The 23,979-nt window shown below is 42.0% G+C and overlaps 1 protein-coding gene across 1 annotated transcript in view; it reads right to left on the reverse strand.

The window, feature by feature from the left end:
- The window catches only part of LOC127584756 (calcium-activated potassium channel subunit alpha-1-like), a 779,405-nt gene that overhangs the window by 684,101 nt on the left and 71,325 nt on the right, over positions 1 to 23,979 (reverse strand).

The following is a 23,979-nucleotide window of genomic DNA, read 5'->3' on the forward strand; positions in this document are numbered from 1 at the left end:
CTGTACAGCACAGTAGTGTAGCGGTTAGCATAACGTTTTACAGCACCAGCAACCCAGGTTCAATTCCTGCCACTGCCTGTAGGGAGTTTGTACATTCTCCCCGTGTCTGTGTGGGTTTCCTTCAGGTGCTCCGGTTTCCTTCCACATTCCAAAAGACGTACAGGTTAGGAAGTTGTGGGCGTGCTATGTTGGCGCCAGAAGCATGGCGACACTTGTGGGCTGCCCCCAGAACACTCTACGCAAAAAGATATATTTCACTGTGTGTTTCAATGTACGTGTGGCTAATAAAGAAATCGTATCTTGAAGCAATGATGCTTGAAATACTGTTCCATCATCATTGCTTCCGATATGACTTTTGCATGGCAGTCAAGACAGGACGTCCACATTTGCACAGTCCCACAAACATCTGTACTCAATTTCTTCATCACAGCCCAACAAGGGCAATGCATTCAAGATGCTATAATGGTTCAGATTGCTGACTTTGGCCTGAGTATAGTCAAGAGAGGTTTGTGATCTGCAAGCAAGCTGAATTTTCAACTGTTCAATTACTTGTGAGATTTCTTGACCTCAAAGATTATGCTCAGTGTTTCTTTTTGAATTTGAGCATAATTTCACTCACTTGGTGCCTGGGTTCTGGAAGTAAAAGCCATCGGGCATACCACACCTGAAGGTAACACTTGCAAAAAGACTGCAGTGACTCCATATGGGGATATGTCACAAGCAAGTCTCAGAGGTTACTCTGAATCAGAGTGTGCTGGTAACTATCTGTTCAGAAGCTAGTGTTTGCACACTGTGGTGACCACTTTCATCTGGCCTCTGCTTGCAATCCCTCATACCGGCTGCATCAGAGTCAACAGGTTGGTAAGGAAATGTCCACAGTAATTCAACGATGACCTGAACTCTGCTACGTTGATTGTACTGATGCGTTAACAACAGGCACAAGCTCTGCGCATCAGTTTGATAGCCTCAGTATTCCACGGATCTCTGTAGGAACTGGCAGTCTGCCAGCTTCACTCTGATTCTGTATCATTGCAATCTCAACAGGGACTGTTGAGGGGTTGTCAGGCACTCTGTCACCGAAGGTGCTGAAACCGGGATTTCAGCCACAAAGCAGACAACATGGTTCACAGTGTGCTGGAAAATCGCCAGTGCTGTTGAAACTCCATAGGCTGAGCAATGATATCAGTACAGCCCACTCTGGGTATTAATGCTGAGGTTGACTCACCACTCTGGATTCAACTCAAGGTGTAGATGTGCAAAGGATAAACCCAGTTTAATGAAGAACCTTCCTCCTGCCTAGGCAACAAGCACATCCTCTGCATTGGAACTGCACAGGTTTCAGTTTTTACACAGTCTCACGGCCTCAATGTCTTGCTCTGCTTAGGTCCAACTACAATAACAGCTGCTCAGTCACTCCTCTACATGTGACAAGATGCCATAACTCTCCAGGTGATCCAGTTCATTCTCAACTACTTCCTTCAAGGCTAAGGACACAGGTCAAAGCTTGTGGAAGATGGAAGTGATCTTCTTCCATATGGATCTTCACTTTGAAATCCCATGGCTTCTCATATCCCTCAAAGTTAGGAGCACTTCTATCCAACAGTTCCTGAAGTGCATATTGTGGAACACTTTCTTTACTTTGTAAGCTGAAGCTTTTTTTAATCTTGTTGATCCTCCCCATCTAGTTCTGCCCCAATAATGTAGGGCTGTCCCCCTCCACTTACACCAGGGGCAGGATCCAACTACTGCCTCCATACTTCATTGGAACTTGAACCTCGCTCCAATAAGAGAAACTCTGTCTCCTATGTAAGAGGTGAATGTGGGGGTACAAGGGACACGTCATAAACACCTCCATGTATATGTGCTCTGAAATAAGTGATACCAATGCTCCCTGCAGATGTTCATCTGCACACTTACTGATTTTCCTACAAGGTCCACCTGGAGGTAAACTCTTTCTCTGCTCACTTGGGTTGTGCAGACGGTTAACAATCCAAGGTGCACTTCCTCTGGGTCTCTCCATAGGCAAACAAGGTCTCTCTAATCATTGCGAAGCTAGGTCATTAACTCTATCAAAGGTTTCGGGAGAGTGATGTCACTCAGCCACTTACACTGCCTGGAGGTAAAAGGCTGCTTCAGTTCTAAGAATTCAGGTCCTGAACTTTCTAATCACATTCAATCTAGACTGGCAAGAGTGAAGATTGAATATGCAGTAATGAAAATTGAGCAATCGAAAAACCAGAAATGCTTGAAGAGATATCTCAAGGTTATCAGATCTGTTCAACTGAGTTATTGCTCTGTCGCATCATACCAGCTACCTGCTAATCTTAATTACCAACATAAAGCCCCAGGCATCAACCGTAGCTATTCCCCATGTCACCCGGTATGGACAAAGCCAGCTCTTTCTCCCATCCTCATGGGTTGGATGGAGACAGCCTACCAGGGCACAGCCTCTGCTTGATCAATCATGGATGTGCCTGTTACCATTTACCTGCCCATTCTAATTGCACTTGAACTGATGTCTTTCCCAAAAATGTATAGTTCTGGTCACCACGCTATAGGAAGGATGTGATTAAGTTAGAGGGAGTGCAGAAAAGATTCACAAGGATGTTGCTGGGACTGGAGGGCTTGAGTTATAAGGAGACACTGGATAAGTTGGGACTGTTTTTGCTGGAGCGAAGGAGGTTAAGGGGTGACCTTATAGAAATTTATAAAATCACGAGGGGCATAGATAAGGTGGATGGTGACAGTCTGCTTCCCCAAGGTAGGGAAGTACAAAACTAGAGGGCGTAGGTTTGAGGGGTAAGGTTTAAACAGGACCTGAGAGGCAAATTTTTCCACACAGAGGGTGGTGGGGATATGGAACGAGCTGCCAGAGGATGTAGCAGGCAGGTACAATTACAATGTTTAAAAGACACATGGACAGGTTCATGGATTGGAACGGTTCAGAGGGATATTGGCCAAGTGCAGGCAAAGCTCAGGAAGGCACTTTGATTGACACTGACAAGTTGGGCTAAAGGTTTCTGTGCTGCACAATGCTATGATATTTCTGTGGCACTGGAATCCTGCTCAATTTTTCACTGTATCTTGGTACATGTGTATCTTGGTACTTCTCTCAAGAACAGCGACTTCCCTTCGACCATTCAGTTCTTGAACCAACCGTCTTCTCGAGAAAAGAATGGGTTTCATACGACAATCCAGTAGTTTCACTATCCAGGTGATGTGGGAATAGTTATGGTTGATGCCAGGGATTTCATGTTGGTAATTAAGATCATCAGGTAGCTAGCAAAGTACAACAGACTAATAATTCAGTTGAACAGATCCAATAGCCCTGAGATACCTCTAGCTTTTCATTTGAGAATTTGTTCACTGAATTTTGTTGTAGGTATTGGAACTTGTTTCTCTGGATAACCAAACCAGTCCTCTAGATCCCTCTCCCAAGAAAAACCACAACTTTATTGTACAGCTAGAAGGATGTGACAGGAGCAGAAGTTTCAGGCTGCTAGCCAGATTACCACGTCTACAGCATAGACACAAGGCCAAATGCATTCACATCTTGGCACTTGGCATATGAGACAGTACATCGTGGCTGTGCAGGAGTGTTCCCAGTGATTCCACTCTCCTGTTCCATCCCCTTATGATCTGATAGTCCATGGCAACAAGGGGAATGGAACTGCACACAACACCAGCACTGCCATTGGAGGTCTCCCTCACAACATGGCCAATTGGAACACCAACTCCCAGAGATAGTTTACACCAGCATTTCCCACCAAGCAAGTTCAAGACCCCTGCAGAGGAGTGGCAAAGGGGGCCTGTGAGCCTTTAATAATATTTAGGTAATTTAGTTTGAAAAAAATTTAAAAGTAAAAACATGTTTGGCCTGCTGGTTGCCCCAGATACCAGCAATCCTCAGGAACCTCTAGGACCGGCCCAACTCCTTGACAGGAGGATCCATGACATCATCAGGCATTTATGGGGCAGAGGAGTGGCATAATTTACTGAAAGTGAACAAGTGGGCTTTCATGGACTCTGTCTGCACTTCCCGCTGCCTTGGAAATGCAGACAACATAATCAAAGACCCCTCCCATCCCAAACATTTTCTCTTCTCCTCTGCACACTGTTGTTGTTTAATAAGAGATTAACGTAATAAATTTCTAAAAATTTGTTTTCTGAACTTCTCTTCCCTTGATATCAGGGCTGGGCAGAACTTTATGCAGCTAAAATATTGTAAAATACAGTGCGTATAAAAGTATGATTTATAAGTCAGAACCCCTTTGAGAACCCCAATGTGTTCTAAAGTTTCAAGCACATGGCCCTTGCACCTTACTTGTCTACCTGCACTGCACTTTGTCTATAACTGTAACACCATATTCACATCCTGTTATTGCTTTTCCTTTTCTGCTACCTCAATGTATTTATGTTTTTAAAAGATCTGTCTGGTTGGCATCCAAAATAAAGCTTTTCACTGCATCTTGGTACATCTGGCAATAGTAAGGCAATTACCAATTACTTTTCTCATACAACCTTAAGTTCAATAATGAAAATCAGTTCCAGCCTTTAAACCCTATTTATTCCATTAATAATGCATTACAATTTAACTTCTTCTTGCAAAAAAATGAACAGTCATGAAAATATACAGATTACTAAGTAGTGGCTTGAAAAATAAAACTTTGAATTCTACTATGTCTAATTTTATTGGACAAATGCAATAATGTACAAGTGCCAGGGGTGTACAAGTCGCACACTAATTTTCAGAGACTTCAAAAAATGCTCAGAGAGTAGTCAAACACCAGATTTTACAACATCCAGTACAGACTTTCACTTCTCCCAGTCAGGATTCAGGAGGAATTGTCAATCTTCGTAAGAACAATAATGACTTAAAAGTACATTGCTCTCCAGAATCTTACATTGCCTGTTAGAAAGTGGCATGATGTTTTCCTATGTTTGCAAATGACTGCATGTGTTTACAGTGTTTATGAAAAGGATCTACCTCTGTCAAAACAACACCTGTTGAGTTCTTATCTAATTGTGGAATGAGTTAAGCAATCAGGATTTGCAGATGGAAATCAGTACCTTTAAAACATTAATAGCTGTTGAACAAGCGATTAGGTGTGAGATAGGATTAAGGTGCAAGGTGTGAGATAGCATCACCAGTGTTCCAGAACCAATGACAAAGATCCAGGAGCCAGGAAAAAAATTTGTGGAGGAAATAAAAAATTAAGTTCACTATTTCTTTAACTCTTTGTTACACCAGTTTAAAGTAGTAAATATATTGACAGTCTGAAATCATCCAATCAGGTAATGAAGCATCAGAAGGGAAAAAGCAGAGAGAATTGATGTGTTGAGTTGCCAATGGCAAGGTAGATCTTCTGATGGTACCTCCAGGGATATGTCCAGCAGATCTAGCAACTCCCGTGGGTGAGGGGAATGGGCTGCACACATCATGAGCAATATTATAACTTAATGGAGAATCAAAAACATTACGTTTCCTTCATGGAATGTAGAGACAACTGGCAAGACCTTCAGTTATGGTCCATCCCAATTGCTCTTGAACCTGATTGTTGGTCCATTTCTGAGGGCAGTCAACCACATTGCAAGGAGTCCTAAGTCACATAAGGGACAGAGCAAGTTAGGTCTGCAGAGTTCCTTCCCCAGAGCTTATTAGTGAACCAGACAAGTTCCATTACCATCCAATTATTTCCTGGTCACCACTGTTGCTACGTTTTTTTGTTCAAGATTATTTACATTTAGATTTTGATTTCTTAGTTATTATGGTATGATCTGAAGTCAGATCTCCAGACTTTCAATTCATGTTTCTGAATGTTAGTCCTGTCCACAGTATTGCAGGTAATTCAATAATTCTCTGTGACTGCCTGGATTTCCTCTGGGTGTTCCTCTTCCCTCCCACATCCCAAAGACATACAGGTTGGTAGGTTAACTGGCCACTGTAAATTGCCCTTCATGTGTAGGCGAATGGTAGAATCTGGGTCAATTGATAGGAATGTGGGGAAAATAAAAAAAAGGGATTAATGTAAATGGATGGTTGCTGGTCGGAACAGACTCAGTGGGCCGAAGGGCCTGTTTCTGTGCTGCCTCTCTCTATCACTCTTTGAAAATGGAAACAATTAATGTTTCATGTCAAAAACATTCATCAGAACTTTGTAAATATCATTTAAATAATTAAACGTTTCAAATTATCTCCAAAAAGTCCAAAAATAAATATTCACATTTCCTTTTTGGTCATTAGAGTTGTGCAAACTACCAGTGGATTCACTGGACACTACAAAACCTTGACTAGAAGGAACATATTGTTAAGTTACGATGTCCAGAATTAAACTGAAAAACTACTTCAGTGTTGCATTTATGAGAGACCGACTGAACGTGACAAAAATTCAACATAAATTTAATCATAATTAACTGCTCAGGAGAAATAAATATTCCACTGATTTTACTGACGCAGTCATTGAATTTATCCCAGTCAATATTATCAAAAATTAAAACATTTGAATGGTTTGACAATATTGTGCACCAGAATACTGAGCAGATGCCAAAACCAATAGAAAGCGAAAGGCTTTAATTGACCATCCTAGCATCTTCCACATCAATTTACCCCTTTAAATGCATAAGACACAATTGTCAGTCTGATATGAAGCAGTTAATTCAGCATAACTTTATCACCTCAAAGATCCATATTTTTAATTTTCAATTGGTTCTTCCCTCCCTAGTGAACTCACACTGTAATTTTCTAAAACCTTGCATCACAAAGGGTTAATTTGAACAGCGGACTTTAGGCTTTTCTCTTGAATGGATGTTTTTAGGCAGCTGAAATAGCCGAATTTAATTTCAAAAGGGCAATTTTCCCACTTCAGTTTCCTCGCATGAATTGCACCCACTGGGAGTGTGCACAGTATAAACCCAGCCACACCCTGACTGCACTTTCCTAAGTACTGAAATTGATAGTTGGCAGAATGTTCGCTCATTTCTGACACACAGGGTTCCCCCACTGGAAGCGCAAATAGGAAAAATGACCCCATTAATATAATGGTGGTGTAACAGGAAGAGCAGAACAACTTTGTTTTCTGTGACTGTAATGAGATTCTAATTTCACTGTGCTGGATATAAACACTTCCCCAATTATAACCATTGCTTTGTGCCTTCCTGCCATTTGTGATGCAATCAGGGCATCGCCGTGGCCGGGTGCTTCAACATTAATTGTAGCATCAGGAGGAGCAATCACAAACACAGGAAACTGACCTCGCTGGCATTCCACCGTGGAGTTCTCCAATCACTGTCCCGAATTTTCCAACCAGGGATTTAAAGTCGCAATAACAGATAGATAATATTTAGTTCAGTTTTTCCAACCTGAGCAAGTTAATATAGAATGAGCCCAGTCTTGAGGAAGACGATGAAGAGGGATACCAGAGTGGAAAAGATCAGGGTGATATAGTGGTGCAGCTAGCAGAGCCGTTACCTCACAGCTCTAGCTACCTGGATTCAATTCTGACCTCTGGTGTTGTCTATGTGGAGTTTGCACGCTCTCCCTGTGACTGCATGGCTATCCCCTTGGAGCTCCAGTTTCCTCCCACATACCAAAGACGTGCAGGTCGGTAGGTTAATTGGCCACTGTAAATTGGACGTAGGGTAGAAATGTGTGGTAGAATCTGCAGGGAGTTATTGAGAATGAGGAGAGAATAGAAATGGGACAAGTGTGGGATTAGTGCACATAGTTGTCACAAATTTGCCAGCCTGTTTCTGTGCTGAATGACTAAGTTTCGAAAGGGAACACCAGAGTGTGAGGGCTGTCATGAGAGAGAGAGTCCATGGTTCAGTGCAGGGGTGGCATTGAGCATTAACATTAGAGAAAATTGAATAGAGAAAGCAGAAACTGCATTGAAATAACACCTTTAAATACACACCAAAGAATGTAATAAATAACTCAGTACCTTCTTTGAAGAGTGGTCACTGTTGTGAAGTTGGAAACATGGCAAACAAATTATGTTAAAAGGATTGAAAAAAAGAGGACCTGAGACTGTGACTTGTGCTACCAAGGAGGACAAGGGCATCAGGTACCAGAGAACACCACCACCTGCAGATCCCCCACCCTAGCTCCGAAATATATTGCCAATCCTTCATTGTTACTGGATCGAAATCCTTGAACTCCTTCCCCAGCGACACATGGGGCGTACCTTCACTACAAGGACTGCAACAGTTCAAGAAGATGCTTCAACACCACCTCCTCAAAGGCAATTAGGGATGGGCAATACATGCTGGCCTTTCCAGTGACATCTGTATTCTGTACATAGAAGCACATACTCCCTTACTGTTTCTGAACTGCTCATAACCTCTTAAATCTCCAACTTCTTCCATTCTTAATCAATGGTCATTGCCTTATAACATTAGCTGTGTTTGTTTCTCTACAGTCGTTGCCGGAGCAACTGAGTACTTCCAGCATTTCCTGCTTTTTAGTTCTGATTTCCAGCATCCACAGTAATCTACTTTTGTTTTAACAACAGTGTGTTGATGCCTTGGAAGCTGATGTTTGGAAATTCTTGCCCAGTGAATTACTAACATCTACTCAACACAGGAAGGGGTGTCAGAGGTAAGGAGGGGCATCATGAGTTGTCCCATGTGATTCGCACTTGTCAACAGATTGACAAGAGGGAGAAAGCTGGGAGGAGGAAACCGTCTGCCGAAATGTGTTCAGATTTGCAAAGCCAATGCAATTAGATGGTTGTGTGGTGCTTATGTTACTAGACCAGTATCCAATGGCCTAGACTTCTCATCTGGAAGCAAATGACCAAATCCCTCCATGGCAACTGGGGAATTAGACTCAAGTAATAACACAAAACCAGAATTTATAACTTGAATTGATCGCTCTCCAGAATTTAGAGCTGGTCATAGTTGTTTAGAGTTGTCATTAAAAAAATCATCCAGTTTCCTTCAGAGAAGGAATTGTTCCATCCCAAGCAAAAAACAAAGCACTGGAGGAACTCAGCGGGTCAGACAGCATCTGTGGAGGGAAATGAACAGTCGACATTTTGGTTCGAGACCCTTCATTTGGACGACCTGGTCTGGGCCTATATGTGACTCCAGATAAAAACCTGACTCTTAACTGCCCTTTGCAATGATCCAGCAAATGACTCGTTCACTCAAGTAAGAATGAACAATAAATGTTGGCCTGACTGCTGTGAACTAATACAAAACAAATGCAGTGGAAACACACACACCTTGAGACATTGCAATTTGATTGTATTAAATCAAACCCTTTTCTGTTAAATAAAAGTTGACTAAATTTTATTTTTACAATAAGCAGATATTTGATCATGATGCAAATGAGAGAGTCTCAAGACTCTTATTTCTCGAGTTTTTTCTTATTGTTTTCTGAAAACAAAGAAAAAACAGCACTGCAAATGCAATTTGAACAGAGATCAGTCCTTCACTAGTATTGTAAAGGAAAAGTTCTATATGGCAAAGCACTAGAAATGTAACAATGTGCAACATATTTAGTTTACTTCCAAACAGAAAGGTGTCTAAAAGTGAAAAGAATTATTTTGAAAATATTGTGCGTCTCTTAGAACAACTTTGATGGCAAAAATGAAACAGGAATTTTACAATGACAACAGTGACTAGCTGAAAAATAAACCAGGTCAATCTCAAAAGGCCTTTGGAATTGCAATCAGAGAATTACATAAAATATGCAGTGTGGAAACAAGCTGTTGACACAACTAATCTGAGCTGGTGTTTACATTCCCATCCAATCTCCCTCATCCGGGTCTCTCAACACATCTCTCTGACACTCTTGTATTCATCCCTTTCAACTTCATTTTATTTTATAAGCACCATTCTACCTTCTCCAGCAGAACAAGTCAAATAAGGTAAAGTGTCGGTCAAGAGAAAAGCTCAAGAAATAGTATAAAGCACAGAGGGGTAGAAATGAATCCAGTGTCTTAACTGCAAAACACCCAATATTGTTGCAGTTTCCGTGCAGCTGACTCCAAGTGCTAAAAGATGAACTCTTGATCTCCCAATCTACCTCATCGTGGCCTTTGTCCTTTATTTGTCTCCCTGCACTGCACTTTCTCTGTAACTGTAACACTATATTATGCATTCTGTTTTCCTTTTTACTACCTCGTTATAATTATGTATAGGATGATCTATCTGGATGGAATGCAGACAAAAACTTTTCACTGTATCTCGGTACAAGTAACAATAATAAACCAATTCCAATTTTCAGAAGCAGAGTATAAAAAGACAGACATGATGTTCAAACTTTGATACCATACCTTCAAGGACAGATTTCTACATTGCAAAACTTTGAGGATTGGGATGCCCACTACACTCTACAATTCATCCTAACCTTTTAAATAATTAACATCAATAACTGTAATTGCCAAATAAATTCTGAACAGGACACACCGATCTTTGGGAGTGGCACAGTGCCACTGCTGGTAGAGCCACTGCTCACAACTCGTGACCTGGGTTCAATCCTGACCACCAATGGTGTCTGTGTGGGGTTTGCACTTTCTCCCTGGGACCACATGAGCTTCCCTTCAGTGTTCTGGTTTTCTCTCATACCTCCAAGACATGCGAGTTGGGAGGTTATTTGGCCACTGTAAATTCCTCCTGGTGTGAGTGGGTGGTAGAATATGGAGAAAGTGGTGGGAATGTGGAAGATTAAAGATGTATAGGATTAGTGTAAATGGGTGCTCGATAGTTGGCACGGACTCAGTGGACCCATGCTCTACGACTATATTTTGGTCCAAGCTCCACAGTTTATTCCATTGAGCTCTGGTTACTTTTCAAATCAACCACTCTTTTGTGCCATGCCTCTTAACTGCCAAAGCCCAACTTTCCAACGTTCACCGATATCTGGTCAAATTTTACCTCCTCACCAAAGAGAAGCAACTGGTTGCTTCTGCTTTGTCGGCCTCCCTCAATAGGTTAGACACTCTGATATCTTGCCTTCTCCAGAGGACAAGCAACATTTTCATGATCCTTCCCCAAAAAACAAATCTCCTATATTCTGGAGGGTCTTGATTCTAACTTCAGAGGGCAATATCATTCTTCCTGACCAGAACTACAGCACATTTTATTTTAACCAGTACAGGCCATCCCCAGGTTACAGCAGGGTTCAGTTCCTGTGTGTAACCCGAATAGCTCACTAGTCGGAAATGCGGCCATGAACCAAGTTCCCAGGTGGTGGCAGATACCTGCAGCCCCGCACCAACCAGCAAATCCATCCTGCCAGTCTCCCAAAGACTCATTCGTATGAACAGGCGGTACATGTTGGGTGTTCATAAGCTGGGGAGGGCTGTATCCGATGAAGCAATAGTCATTTTCCTAGTTTGATTGTCTACTAACCTCTTCCCACCACTGGTACAAATTATCAAAAAAATCCAGAGTTTGGTACCTATTTAAAGTGCAGTCAATAATATAATGCAAGAAACAGCAGTTCCGCACATAACAAGCTGACACAAGCTGCAATATGATAATGACCAGATTATCAGGTACTAGTTGTGTCATTTTAATGGTTGAACATTAACCAGGTACAGCCCCTTGAGCTACCTTCAGAGTAACCGCATGGGGTTTTGTACCTGCATACCAAAGAGCAGCCACAGTCAGTTCAATGTCATGTCCAAAGGATGATACCATTGACAGTGCAGCACTCCCTCAGCACTGCACTGGGGCATCAACCGAGATCTTTTATGCTGAAGTCTTTGGAGTGAGACTTAAACCTACAACCTCGAACTCAGAGTCAGAGTTGTCACACATGACATGAACACTAATGCTACATGAATTTCCTTTCTTTCCACCTTTCCCTCCTATATATTGGGCTTCCCCTTTTCCTATCTTTAGTCCTGAGGAAGGGTCCTGACCCAAAACGTTGACCGCCTGCTTTCCTCCACGGATGCTGCCTGGCCTACTGAGTTCTTCCAGCGTCATTGTGTTTTTCATCTAGATTCCAGCATCTGCAATCCTTTGTTTATCTCCCCTTTCTTTTATTCTCCCCATACGCTTATCAACTCCCCTCCGCGCCCCCCAAAATTCTACCTACACACCTGGGTCAATTCGTAGTGGCCAAGTAACTTTTCCTCACCTCCTTGAGATGTGGGAGGAAACCAGAGCACCTGGAAGAAACCCACATGGCCACAGGGAGAACATGCAAACTCCACACAGACAGCAACCGAGGTCAGGATTGAACCTGGGTCGCTGGAGCTGTGAGGCAGCGGCTCTGCACCAAGTACATTAGCCTCCAGCTTTCAAATAGAATCCACGACAATCTAGGGATGGATTCACTCATCTCCCTCATTTCCCACCTGGAAGTGAGGTTGCCTTTGCTAATTTCTGCTGCTTCATCAGACGCCAGCACCGTGGGCTTGCGTCCAATAACTGCCGTGGGTTCACATTTCATACAAGGATCCAGACAGCAAACAAACCCTTTTGGTCCCTGCCAGATTAAAGCACAGATCTCAAGGGTGAAGTTTCAGTGCACGGATCAATGTGGGCTGCCAGTTTCCCATTTTACAACTCAAGTTACTGAATGTTTACACCAACAAGTGAAAAATCACGGTAAACATAATTCGTTTGTTTTGAACCACTTCATTATAAAATTACCACAGGAAGTTAGGAGCACAACATGGCCCAAAAATACAGCAGAGACAGCAAATTCTACTGTCAATAAACCACCACATAAATTATGCAGATCCATGGTATCCTGTCAGGATAGGTAACAGATGAATCACTTTTGAATTATTTAATATCTGTCTCAGGTTTAATCGGTTTGATAAGTTATTCCTATTTAACGATCCCTGTTTTGTGTTAGGTAACAGGAAGGATTTGCTGAAAGGAGGTGCTCATCATAACAGTTCTCAACCTCACACAACTATAATCCGTGCCACAAATATTTTAATTAAAATTGTCCAAATTATTGTACAAAGCCCATCACAGTTGTATGAAATGTTGGTAATGCTCAGGAATCAAGGAAAGTTGAAATAGTCTGTCCTGGTCCAACCACGTAGATACCACGGCCAAGAAAGCGCACCCGCACCTCTACTTCCTCAAGAGGCTAAAGAAAGTCAGCAGGTTCCCTTTGACCCCACCAATTTTTAATCAATGTACCAGTGTCCTGTCCAGATGCATCACGGCTTGGTATGGCAACTGCTCTGCCCGAGACCGCAAAAAACTGCAGAGAGTTGTGGACACAGCTCAGCACATCATGGAAACCAGCCTCCCCTCCATGGACTCTGTCTACACCTCTCACTGCCTTGGTAAAGCAGCCAACATAATCAAAGACCCCAGCCACCCTGGATATTCTCTCTTCTCTCCCCTCCCATCAGGCAGAAGATACAAAAACCTGAAAGCACGTACCACCAGGTTCAAGTATAGCTTCTATCCCACTGTTCTAAGACAATTAAACAATAATGATAAAATGGACTCTTGACTTCACAATCTATCTCGTTATGGCCTTGAATGTTATTGTCTGCCTGCACTGCACTTTCTCTGTAACTGTAACACCTTACTCTGCATTTTGTTATTGTTTTCCCTTGTACTGCCTCAGTGCACTGTTGTAATGAACTGATCTGTATTGAAGGCAGGCAAGACAAAGTTTTTCACTGTTCATGTGACAATAATAAGCCAATTTACCAAGCTAAACATCCATTCAAAGTTTAAATGATAGACACCACCAGTAGTACTTGAGCATGAAAGAAAGTTTCATCACTTTTGTTAATTCATTTTTCGGACTGTGGGCTTATTAGCAAGGCCAGCATTTATTGCCCATACCTAGATTGCCCTCGAGAAGGTAGGAATAAGCTACCTTCTTGAAGCCCATAAGTCCTCGAGTAAAAGTGCTTCCACGGTGCTATTGGATGGGGAGTTCCAAGATTTAGACCCAATGACAATGAAGGAACAGCAAAACATTTCCAAGACAGAATGGTGCACAACTGCAGGCGATGGTCTTCCATGCACCTACTGTCCTTCAAGGTGTTGGCGGGTGTAGGATGGGGAGGTGCTGTTAGAGTAACCTGGGTGAGTAACTGCAGTGCATTTTGTCGATGGCATAGACCACAGCCACAGGGTGTACCAGAGGTGAGGGAAATGAATGTCCAGGAAGAGGTACATGGGAGCAAGTGAGCTGCTATGTCCTGGACGGTGTTGGGTTTCTTGAATGCCGGACCCACACTCAGAACGTGGAGAGAATTGCATTCTCTTACACTCTCACTTAGTGCTTCATAGATGGTGGGAAAGCTTTGGAGAATTAGGAGTGAATCACTCACCAAAGGATATCCCGTCTCTGACCTGCCCTCGTAGCCATGACATCTACATGAGCAAATGGGTGACTAGGCAATGGTGATGCCCAGGATATTTAATGTTGACGGGTTCAACAAAGGTAATACTATGGAATGTGAAAAGTAGGTGACTCTCTTATTGGAGATGGTGTCTGCCTGACCAATGTATCACAAATGGTACTGCCACATATCATCTCATGCCTGAATGTTTTCTAGGTCCTGCGGTCTGCTTCCAACCACCACAATGAAAAATGAGATATTGCAACCTTGCCATGCCTTAAAATCGTTTAAGGAACTTTCACTTATAATGCAGATGACAGTAATTTAGCACATCATGTAGAATAATTTATTCTAACCGTCCCTCACAGGAAGTGCTTGTCATTAATTTAGTCGTCTTCATTCGGTTTCTTTCCGGCCCTTTAAACTTCTATCCAGTGAAGATTCAACAATGCATGATGGGGTAGATAACTGTGTAAGCACACCTGGTGTTGGGGCACGAATAGACTGGCCCGGTAGCATAGTGGTTAGCATAATGCTTTACAGCGCCAGCGACCCGGGTTCAAATCCGGCCACTGTCTGTAAAGAGTTTGTATGTTCTCCCCGTGTCTGTGTGGGTTTCCTCCGGGTGCTCTGGTTTCCTCCCACATTCCAAAGATGTACAGGTTAGGAAGTTATGGGCATGCTATGTTGGCACTGGAAGCATGGCAACACTTGCGGGCTGTCCCCCCCAAAAAAATCACTATACAAAAGATGTATTTCACTGTGTGTTTCGGTGTACATGTGACTAATAAAGATCTTATCTTATCTTATCAGAACTCTTCAACAGAAAAGTTGAACAAGTCCGATCAGAATTAAAGGACAACTTGCACCTTCCTTTGAATTCTGTCTTCATAATGTTTGACCCAATTAAATTTCTTCAATGGAAACACTCATCTTGCAAAATTTTCTCTGAATCCCTTTCCCACGCAATCCCAAGAGTACAGAGTGCTGGATTGAGTGATCACAATGCTCCAAATCACATCAGAAGGCCAATAATTAACCATTATACTTTCAACATGGATAATTGATTGTTAACTATAAAATTATATATTAGGCTATGAAAGCAATTAAAATCACTACTAGAGGTCCAGTTCATTTTGATTATGTTTTTAAAGCCACTATGTGGTTGCCTAGTAATTTGAGGTCCAATAAATATTACTTGATTCATTGCTTGTAACTGACAGCACTCTCCAGGAGTGAATACAGGGCTTAGTTGAAAACAAATCAATCTTCTGTTCAGTTAGAATGTGAATCGATCAACCAAATTGAACAGATTAATTAACACAGATTGCACTTCAGCTTAGTGGTATTTATATCAGAGACATCCAACAGCAAGAAACATCAAATGCTCGGAATGCAAAAAGCTGGTTTTAACAAAGCAGACATACTTTGTAATGCCCAAAGAACACTTTCCGGGAGCATACTGATCATGCACACCATGCCATATGGAAAGCAATCATTTACTTGTGCAGGTGACAAGGAAGAAATCACAATTTTCTTTTTATCCAAGCATACATTCATTGTTTCTCGCATTAGAAGCTTTGCTGAAATCAAAGGTTGCACCAACTAGAATTTGAGAGGTGACCGTGCAGGGAATCACACTGTCAGCCAGCTATCTGGATTTAATATTTCATTGCTGTTGGTCTCCAGAGGAAGAAGTGCTCACTTGCTGGAAGATTGCTGCACTTGAATCCAGCTAATCCCCCAAATCAAACAAATGCCAATCAGTAGGTGTTTCAGACACAGAACTAGTGTTAAGACAGCACCAACTGCAGTGACTAATTCTGGCAAGGGAACAAAAGATTATAAACTTGGTCCAACAACTTTGCAATAGTGATGAACACAGCAAAAAATCTCAGCTGCATCTCTTAAGTATAAGCTGATTTGATGATAAGCCAACTATGAATAAATAGATAGACACCACTGACACAAACCACCTTCTCATACTTGTACTGAATAGCATTATGTAATCATACTGCTTTTTATATTCAGATTAACATGTGGCTTGGAAGGAAGGACCCATATAATGAGCAGCAATGATACACAAAGATGGGTGTTTGAACATTTGATTAACCAAGTAGTTTTCTATGATGGTGGAAGTGTCCCTACCTCACCCCACACCACTGCTCCGTTCCTCAACAATGGCTTCAGAAGCTCATGGTTCCCTCAGCAGTCTCCCATGCACACCCTTGCCAAAGTTGAATACATCCAAAACTTTAAATCCTGTCCTAGCCACAGGTCCTGTTCATGTGTCCTTGCCAGATTCCACTGGTTTATCCTACTCCATATCAGCTCCAAACCCTGCCTTAATGATAAAATCATTCATTGATCACTCGAGTTCATCTCGGCCCACCTCTGCAACCACTTTCCTGCTCTCTGGCCCCAAGTTTCCTGAAAAATGTCAGCCACCCTGTGCAGAAATACCAGCATCTACCTCTGTAATGGTCAGGAAGTCTGTGACCCCAGCACAATTATACACGGAGTTGGACGAAATTCCCTCACAGCCGACCATCGCTAACTTCCCAACTGTACTCCAATGTTTCCGGAATGCCAGGTTCCTAGAGTTTCCCAGCAATTACTCTGGAAAATCTATCGCCTGAACCTATGCCAGTTTAGACCCACTGCAGGAATCCAATCATTTCAATGGAGAGGAACGGCTATGAAGGACAGAAGTAAGTATTGGGTAATTTACACAATTTTGAGGTAATTCATTTAATTATTTACTTAAGTCTTTTCAGATGCTTTAAATGTGTTATTTCTTTAATTGTTTTTATTGAAGTTATAACAATTTTACTTTCTTGAAAACCATATTTAGTTGATAGAAGTTCATAGAAGCTGGCTGTAAGAGCATTTTGTTGTGCCTTGTCATCGGAAACTATAGCAATAAGTAAGGTCAAAGCCTGCCCCTCGCCAAAGCAGCCGCTCAAAGCAAAAGTGGCTTTATTGGGTAGACAAATGACACGCCACTCCCGGGAAGTTCATCTCAGATCTCAGCCTCAAATTTTCCTCCTTCCAGGAACATTTCATTCACTCCACCATTAGAGAGGCAGCCCTCATCAACTACAGCCAAACATGGAGACTTCCATCAAGCACTCCCTGCCTGGCTGTGTCTCCAAAACGCTCTCAAATTCATTCACTCCCTTTTAAAGTCCATTATAGATTTACCTTCCACAACTCATGTCAGGCAACTCTTGTGTTGCCTTGGAAGGAAGGACTTTATATGGGACATTATATGCTCATTATATGAGTCCTTCCTTCCAAGGCAACAGTCTATGCATGCCCTGGAACCCCATTCTCATTCCCTTGACCCGCTCTCAGTTTTTGACAGATCAGAGTGCACCAACAGGCAGTCTCAAAAGGGAGATGACCACTGATTAATATATTGGCTGGTATGTGATTGTAAGATACAAAAAGGAATTAAATAGTCCTCAGTCTCACCCCACCACAAACGCCAAGAAAACACACAAACGCCTCTGCTTCCTCAGATGGTTAAGGAAATTCGGCACGTCCCTGATGACTCTTACTAATTTCTAAAGGTGCACCATAGAAAGCATCCTAGCTGGATGCATCACAGCTTGGTGTGGCAACTGCTCTGCCCAAGACTGCAAGAAATTGCGGAGAGTTATGAGCACAGCCTAGTCCCCTCCATTGACTCCGTCTACACTTCCTGCTGCCTTGGGAAAGCAGCCAACATAATCAAGGGCCCCTCCCACCCCTGGTCATTCTCTCTTCTCCCCTCTCCCACTGGGCAGAAGATACAAAGGCCTGAGAGTGCATACCACCACACTCAAGGACAGCTTCTATCCCGCTGTTATCAGACTTTTGAACAGACCTTTCATCCGCTAAAATATGAATTCTTGATCTCCCAATCTACCTCATCGTGGCCCTTGCATCTTATTTGCCTACCTACACTGCACTTTCTGTGGAACTGCAACACCATATTCTGCATTCTGTTTTCTTTATATTATCTCAATGTAATTATGTATGGCATGATCTATCTGGATAGCACACAAAGCAAAACTTTTCACCGTCTCTTGGTACATGTGACAATAATAAACCAATTCCAACACGTAAGTGGCACAAAGTCACATTGTTTCTTCCTTTTACATTTCTCCTACAGAGCTAAAAATAGCTGTTTCCATTCTGAAAAGATTCCCAGAGGTATAGAACTATTTATAGTCTTGGGATACCGGTTTTACAACAATGGCATTGTAAAATGTACGGTCATTTTGAGGCAAGCATTCAGAGGTATATCACTGACGCCCTATGGCTATACTGGTTTCACAACACTGTCAAAACATAGAGCGCACCAGGTCAATTTGAAGAAGGCTTTCAAAAGGTTCATAACCAATGCCCTATAGCTACACAAGCAAGGGCGCTTTCAGTTTATCCATTAAATGTTTTCTAGCTGAAGTTGGGACAGGCTTTAAGTGCCTTCTCAATGCTATTTCTCCCTTGACAAATCATAAGCAATTTGAAGAGATCTGGTCCTGCAGGGAATTTAATCACAATTAACTGTGAAAATAACTAGATGAAACTGTCCCCTTAAAATATTAAATCAGATACATTTGAGTAGCTTGAACTTACAAAACAAACATGGCTTTGAGATGCAGAGGACAAGAGATTAAAGTGGGAGGTGTGGCTGATGATTGTGCTTTTTCTACCCATATCAATTTCTGCTGAAGATTAAAATATTCCCAATCTCACCAGCCCTTCCAAGTGCTTTGAATTTTCCTCAAAAATCCTTTCAATGATTTGAAAGAAAAGATACTAAGAAATTGGTTGACAGTCCTATGTGCAAGTTACAGAACAAAAGAACAAATTTCAAAACAGCCAAATGTGTTCAGATTTGAAAAACAAATCAGCCAAAGACATACAAAAACTGTCAAATGTATTTCCTCAGAGAATTCATGCATGTAAATGGTTATCCTCTCCAACTGGTGAGGCTGCACTTAGTGTATTGTGTACAGTTTTGGTCACCCTGCTACAGGAAAGATGTTACCAAACTGGAAAGAGAGCAGAAAAGATTTACAAAGTCGTTGCCAGGACTCGAGGGACAAAGTTATAGGGAGAGGTTGGACAGGCTGGGACGTCTTTCCTTTGAGCATAGGAGACTGAGAGATGATCTTATTGAGGGGCATATATATGGTCAATGTGCTCAGTCTTTTTTCCAGTGTTGTGGAATCAAGAACTAGAGGACATAGGTTTAAGGTGAGAGAGAAAAGATTTAATAGGAACTTGAGGGACAATTTTTTTTTAAGAAACGCAGAGGGTGGGACGTATATGGAATGAGATGCCAGCGGAAGTGGTTGAGGCAGGTACAATATCAACTTTTAAAAGACAGTTGGACAGGCATGTGGATGGGAAAGGTTTAGAAAGATATAGGCCAAACATGGGCATATGCAACTAGCTTGGATGGGCACCTTGGTCAGCATGGACCAGTTGGGCTGAAGGGCCTGTTTCCCTGCTGTATGACTCTATGGTTCTATGCTAGCAATATGTTGTTCACAGAGTTGTCAATAGAAGTCTTCTTTAATTATAAATTAAGAGGACATCTACAGTCCTTTACTACAAAGGAGACGGGGTACAAAAGAGATGGGAAATCTTGCTATAATCGTACAGGGTTCTGGTGAGACCACACCCATAGGACTCAGCGCAGTTTTGGTCTATTTACGGAAGGATATTCTTGCCTTGTAGTGCAAAGAAATATCCCTAGATTGAGTTCTGTGGAAGGAGTTGGCTTATGAGAAAAGATTGGTCAAAATTCTCTGGAGTTTAGAAGAATGAGAGGTGATCTTATTGAAACTTACAGATTCTTACATTTACACTGTTGGAGGTAACTAGAACCAAAGGTGTCAGCCACTGAAGACTTACATGAAGAGGAATTTCTTCTCTGAGGATTCTGAATCTTTAGAATTCTCTGTGCCAGAGAGCTGTGAGGGATGTCATTGAATATATTTGAGGCTGGGGCAGACATTTGGACCAGAGGGGAATCAAGGATAACAGGGAATAAGGATGCAAAGTTGAGTTGAAACCCATGATCCTATTTAGTGGTAGAGCAGAGATCACATGGCCTACTCCTGCTCTTATTTCATATTACTTATATTCTTAAAGTTGAATATGTTTAGAGATTAGAAACAATCTGATCACCACACCACCTTTAATAAGCTCACACTTTTTAGAGTATAACTTGAACTTTTCCCCATTGCATTTTAGCAATAGGAACGCGATGGGCCATTGTCAAACATGGGCAAAGGATAACAGACAACATTGGAACAGGAGCTGATGCACCTGCTTCCAAATTAATAATTCATACCAGGGGGTTAAATTCAGGAGCTGGCTGCTAAACAGGTCAGCTTCTCACTCTTGCCATTCGAAGAGAAGATCATTCATTAAACAAGAGAACCAGTTCCAAATGAAGACTTGTTGTCTCTGAATTGTGAGCATTGCCTTTAACTGTTATGCACACAAGGTCCTTGGGATTTTTGTATGGGACTTATGCTGTCTGCCCATTTTAAAAGTAGCAAAGGATTACTGGTGACACAGACACAAGACATGGCACAGGCTAACACAACATTTGCATGCATATCTGAGTTTGGGTTTATTCCCTTTTTGGCAAGTATCTAGAGAAGACTGGTATTGGTACATGATTTTTTATTTACAGGAGCACAGATTTCTCTTTAATCACCTTTGAATGCTTTCTGGGATCACATCACACCTTTGATACACAGATGCTACATTACTTCACAACCCTCTACATCGTACACACGATAAGCACATAATGCCCACAGACACTAGCTTCGGTAACGTACAGTGTAACTGCACTGCTTAAAGATCACTATGCAGTGCAGATCTCAACAGGAACATCTCCACGGCAACTGAAACATTATCCAATAGCTCCATTAAGAAAAAGCTGCAGGCTGCACTGGAAGTAAATTGGTGTGGAACATTTTCTTCTTTTTAAAGATACATTCACACAAGCTGGTCTCTGTTGCATTGGAAACGGTAACAATAATCTTCATTGCTGCGGGCATCACATTCTTTCCAAAGCAACGTTGCATATTTCTATTATAACTGATTGTCCAAAGTTTTCGTCCTTCCAATGTCATAAGTGTCCACCAAGTCTGCACCAACCATCAACGACAATGACACTAAACCTACATTAATCCCATTTTTTAAAATTCTCCCCACATCCTCATCAGGTCCTCCCAGATTCTACCGCTCACCTACGCACAAGGGCAATTACAGTGGCTAATTAACCTACCAACCTATGTCCTGGTTGACCAAAACCACTGAAGTGAACCAACCTTTGGTGAAACCTTGCTCTGAATACGTGGGTTAATTTCTTTGTTTATTAAATCAATACGCACTCCTCTGAAAGTAACGAATTGGCTGCAAACCTATTTGGGTTGAACTATAGTGTGCAAAATGCACTACAGTTACTCACTTAGCTACTTTAATAGCACCTCTGCAACACAAGATGGACAAGGAGAGTGGAAGCATGTCAATACCAGCATCTGTAGGTTTCCCTCCCAAGTCCTCACTCAGAAATATGTTGCCATTAGTTTCTTGTTGCTGGATCTAAACCTTGGATCGAAACTATTGGAGCACCTTCACCAGGACTGCAATGTCCAGGATGATGACTCACCACCTCTCAAGGGCAATTAAGGATTAGCAATAAATACTGGCCTTGCCACCTATGCCCACATCCCTAAGAATACATTAAAGAAAAAACGTAACGGTATCCAGATGTTCATTTATTGCAATGTTGCAAGATCACATCTGGATTGTTACTTGCTACAGTTAAACAGACACTGTGGCTCAAGTTCAGGAGGTACTAACAACCACAGAGTGTTCAGTGTCATTCAGTGCACCATGTTAGAACCTGCCCTTTATCAGAAGATCCAAAACTGACTCCCACTGCCTGGCACCTTCCCCAACAGCTACTCCTCCTGCCTCAGTCTTTAACAAATCAATTGCTTTCCACCTCATTCTTTGCACCATCAAACATTATCCTTACAAAGAGATTTCTTCTAACATACTCCTAGCTATTACAGACAACTTAAGTTATGACTGCCTCTGTTACCAAATCTCCAGTCAGAATATAAAGGCATAGAAATTATTTGGTGCCCATTCAGATGAATAAATGAGTTTCTACATGGGATATCTGTGGCTACTTTGGTCATTACTTCACTGCTTAAAAATTCACTAGTGGCCATTGAATATCCAGAGCTGCATGAACCATTGCAATCGCACTTTCTCTGCAAAAGAAATGATTTTTGTTCATGTGGTTTTGTAAGAGCTGGAGCTATACAACTGAATCTATAAGCCACAGTCTTTCTCTATCTACTCTATCAAAATTTTAATGAAATTGTGCTATCCTGATACAATTTCCCCCATTTTCCATTCGTGGTAATCGGAGCTGATCTTCTGCCAAGGTCCACTCAGATCTGCTGGCAGGTAGGCCCATAACGGTGCAATTCCCGAGTGTAGGCTGAAGAGCAATCTCAGCAGCCTCAGTAATCCACATGGGCTCCAACTGTATAGCACCAGCTCCCAGAGGAATCCCAGCATCTGCTGAAAGTGCCTGCTCCAGGTTAGACCTGGCTTGAGTATAGCTGTCCATTAAAATAAACGAGACATCAACTGAGAGAAATAGAGATTTTTATTTGATTAAATGAAATTAGTTTAAATATTTTAATTGTTTTAAAGTGTATGTGTGCATTTTAGTCTTTTGATTTTTTAAACTTTTTTAACTATTATTTTTTAAACACTTATTTTAACAGGTCCCAGGCAAATCTGAATGTTTGTGAAAGTAAAAGACAATGAGTAACTGCAGCTCTACTCTCCAGTGACCCAGAAAGCCAGCCCCACAGCAGAAGACTGCACGCAGGTCACAAAGGAAGAAAAAGCGTGGTCTCCAGGCAGGTGGGGAGAGGTCTCAAATCAGCAGAAGATCCACCCCAGTATTTTCTTACAACCTGAACACAGAGAGTTGTAGGTGCCTGGAACACCTTGCCAGGGAAAGCGGTGGAAGCAGATACAGTAGCAACGTGTAAGAGGCACTGAGACAGGCAGGGGAATGGAGGGATATAGACCATGTGCAGGCAGATGGAATTAGTTTGGATTGCCATCATGGTTGGCACTGAAGGGCCTGTTCCTGTGCTGTACTGTTCTATGTAACCCTGGAAGGCACCAACATCCACAGTTCAAATTACAAAGTGGAAATATCATGGCAGTAATTTGCTGAGTTTGCAATATAGGCTGAAATTTGGAAAATAAGCTTTCATTAGTTTTTCAGTTAGATCCTAACTGGTTCAATGTTTTGGTACAATTCAAACAGACTTTACATCAGTAGTAAGTAGAGAAAATACTGGAATGCTCTTCAGTCAGGATGGATTTTTATCCACCCATCACTGCTCTGCTTTCCCCTCCTGTATATTGGGCTTCCCCTTCTCCTATCTTCAGTCCTGAAGAAGGTTCCTGACCCGAAACGTTGACTGCCCGCTTTTCTCAGCGGATGCTGCCTGGCCTGCTGAGTTCCTCCAGCATCATCGTGTTTTTCATCTAGATTCCAGCATCTGCAGTCCTTTGTTTCTCTAACTGTGTATGAATCAGGAAGAAATAGCGGAGGTATTTAATGAATACTTTACGT

Source organism: Pristis pectinata, chromosome 30, assembly GCF_009764475.1.
Source record: "Pristis pectinata isolate sPriPec2 chromosome 30, sPriPec2.1.pri, whole genome shotgun sequence".
NCBI lineage: Eukaryota > Metazoa > Chordata > Chondrichthyes > Rhinopristiformes > Pristidae > Pristis > Pristis pectinata.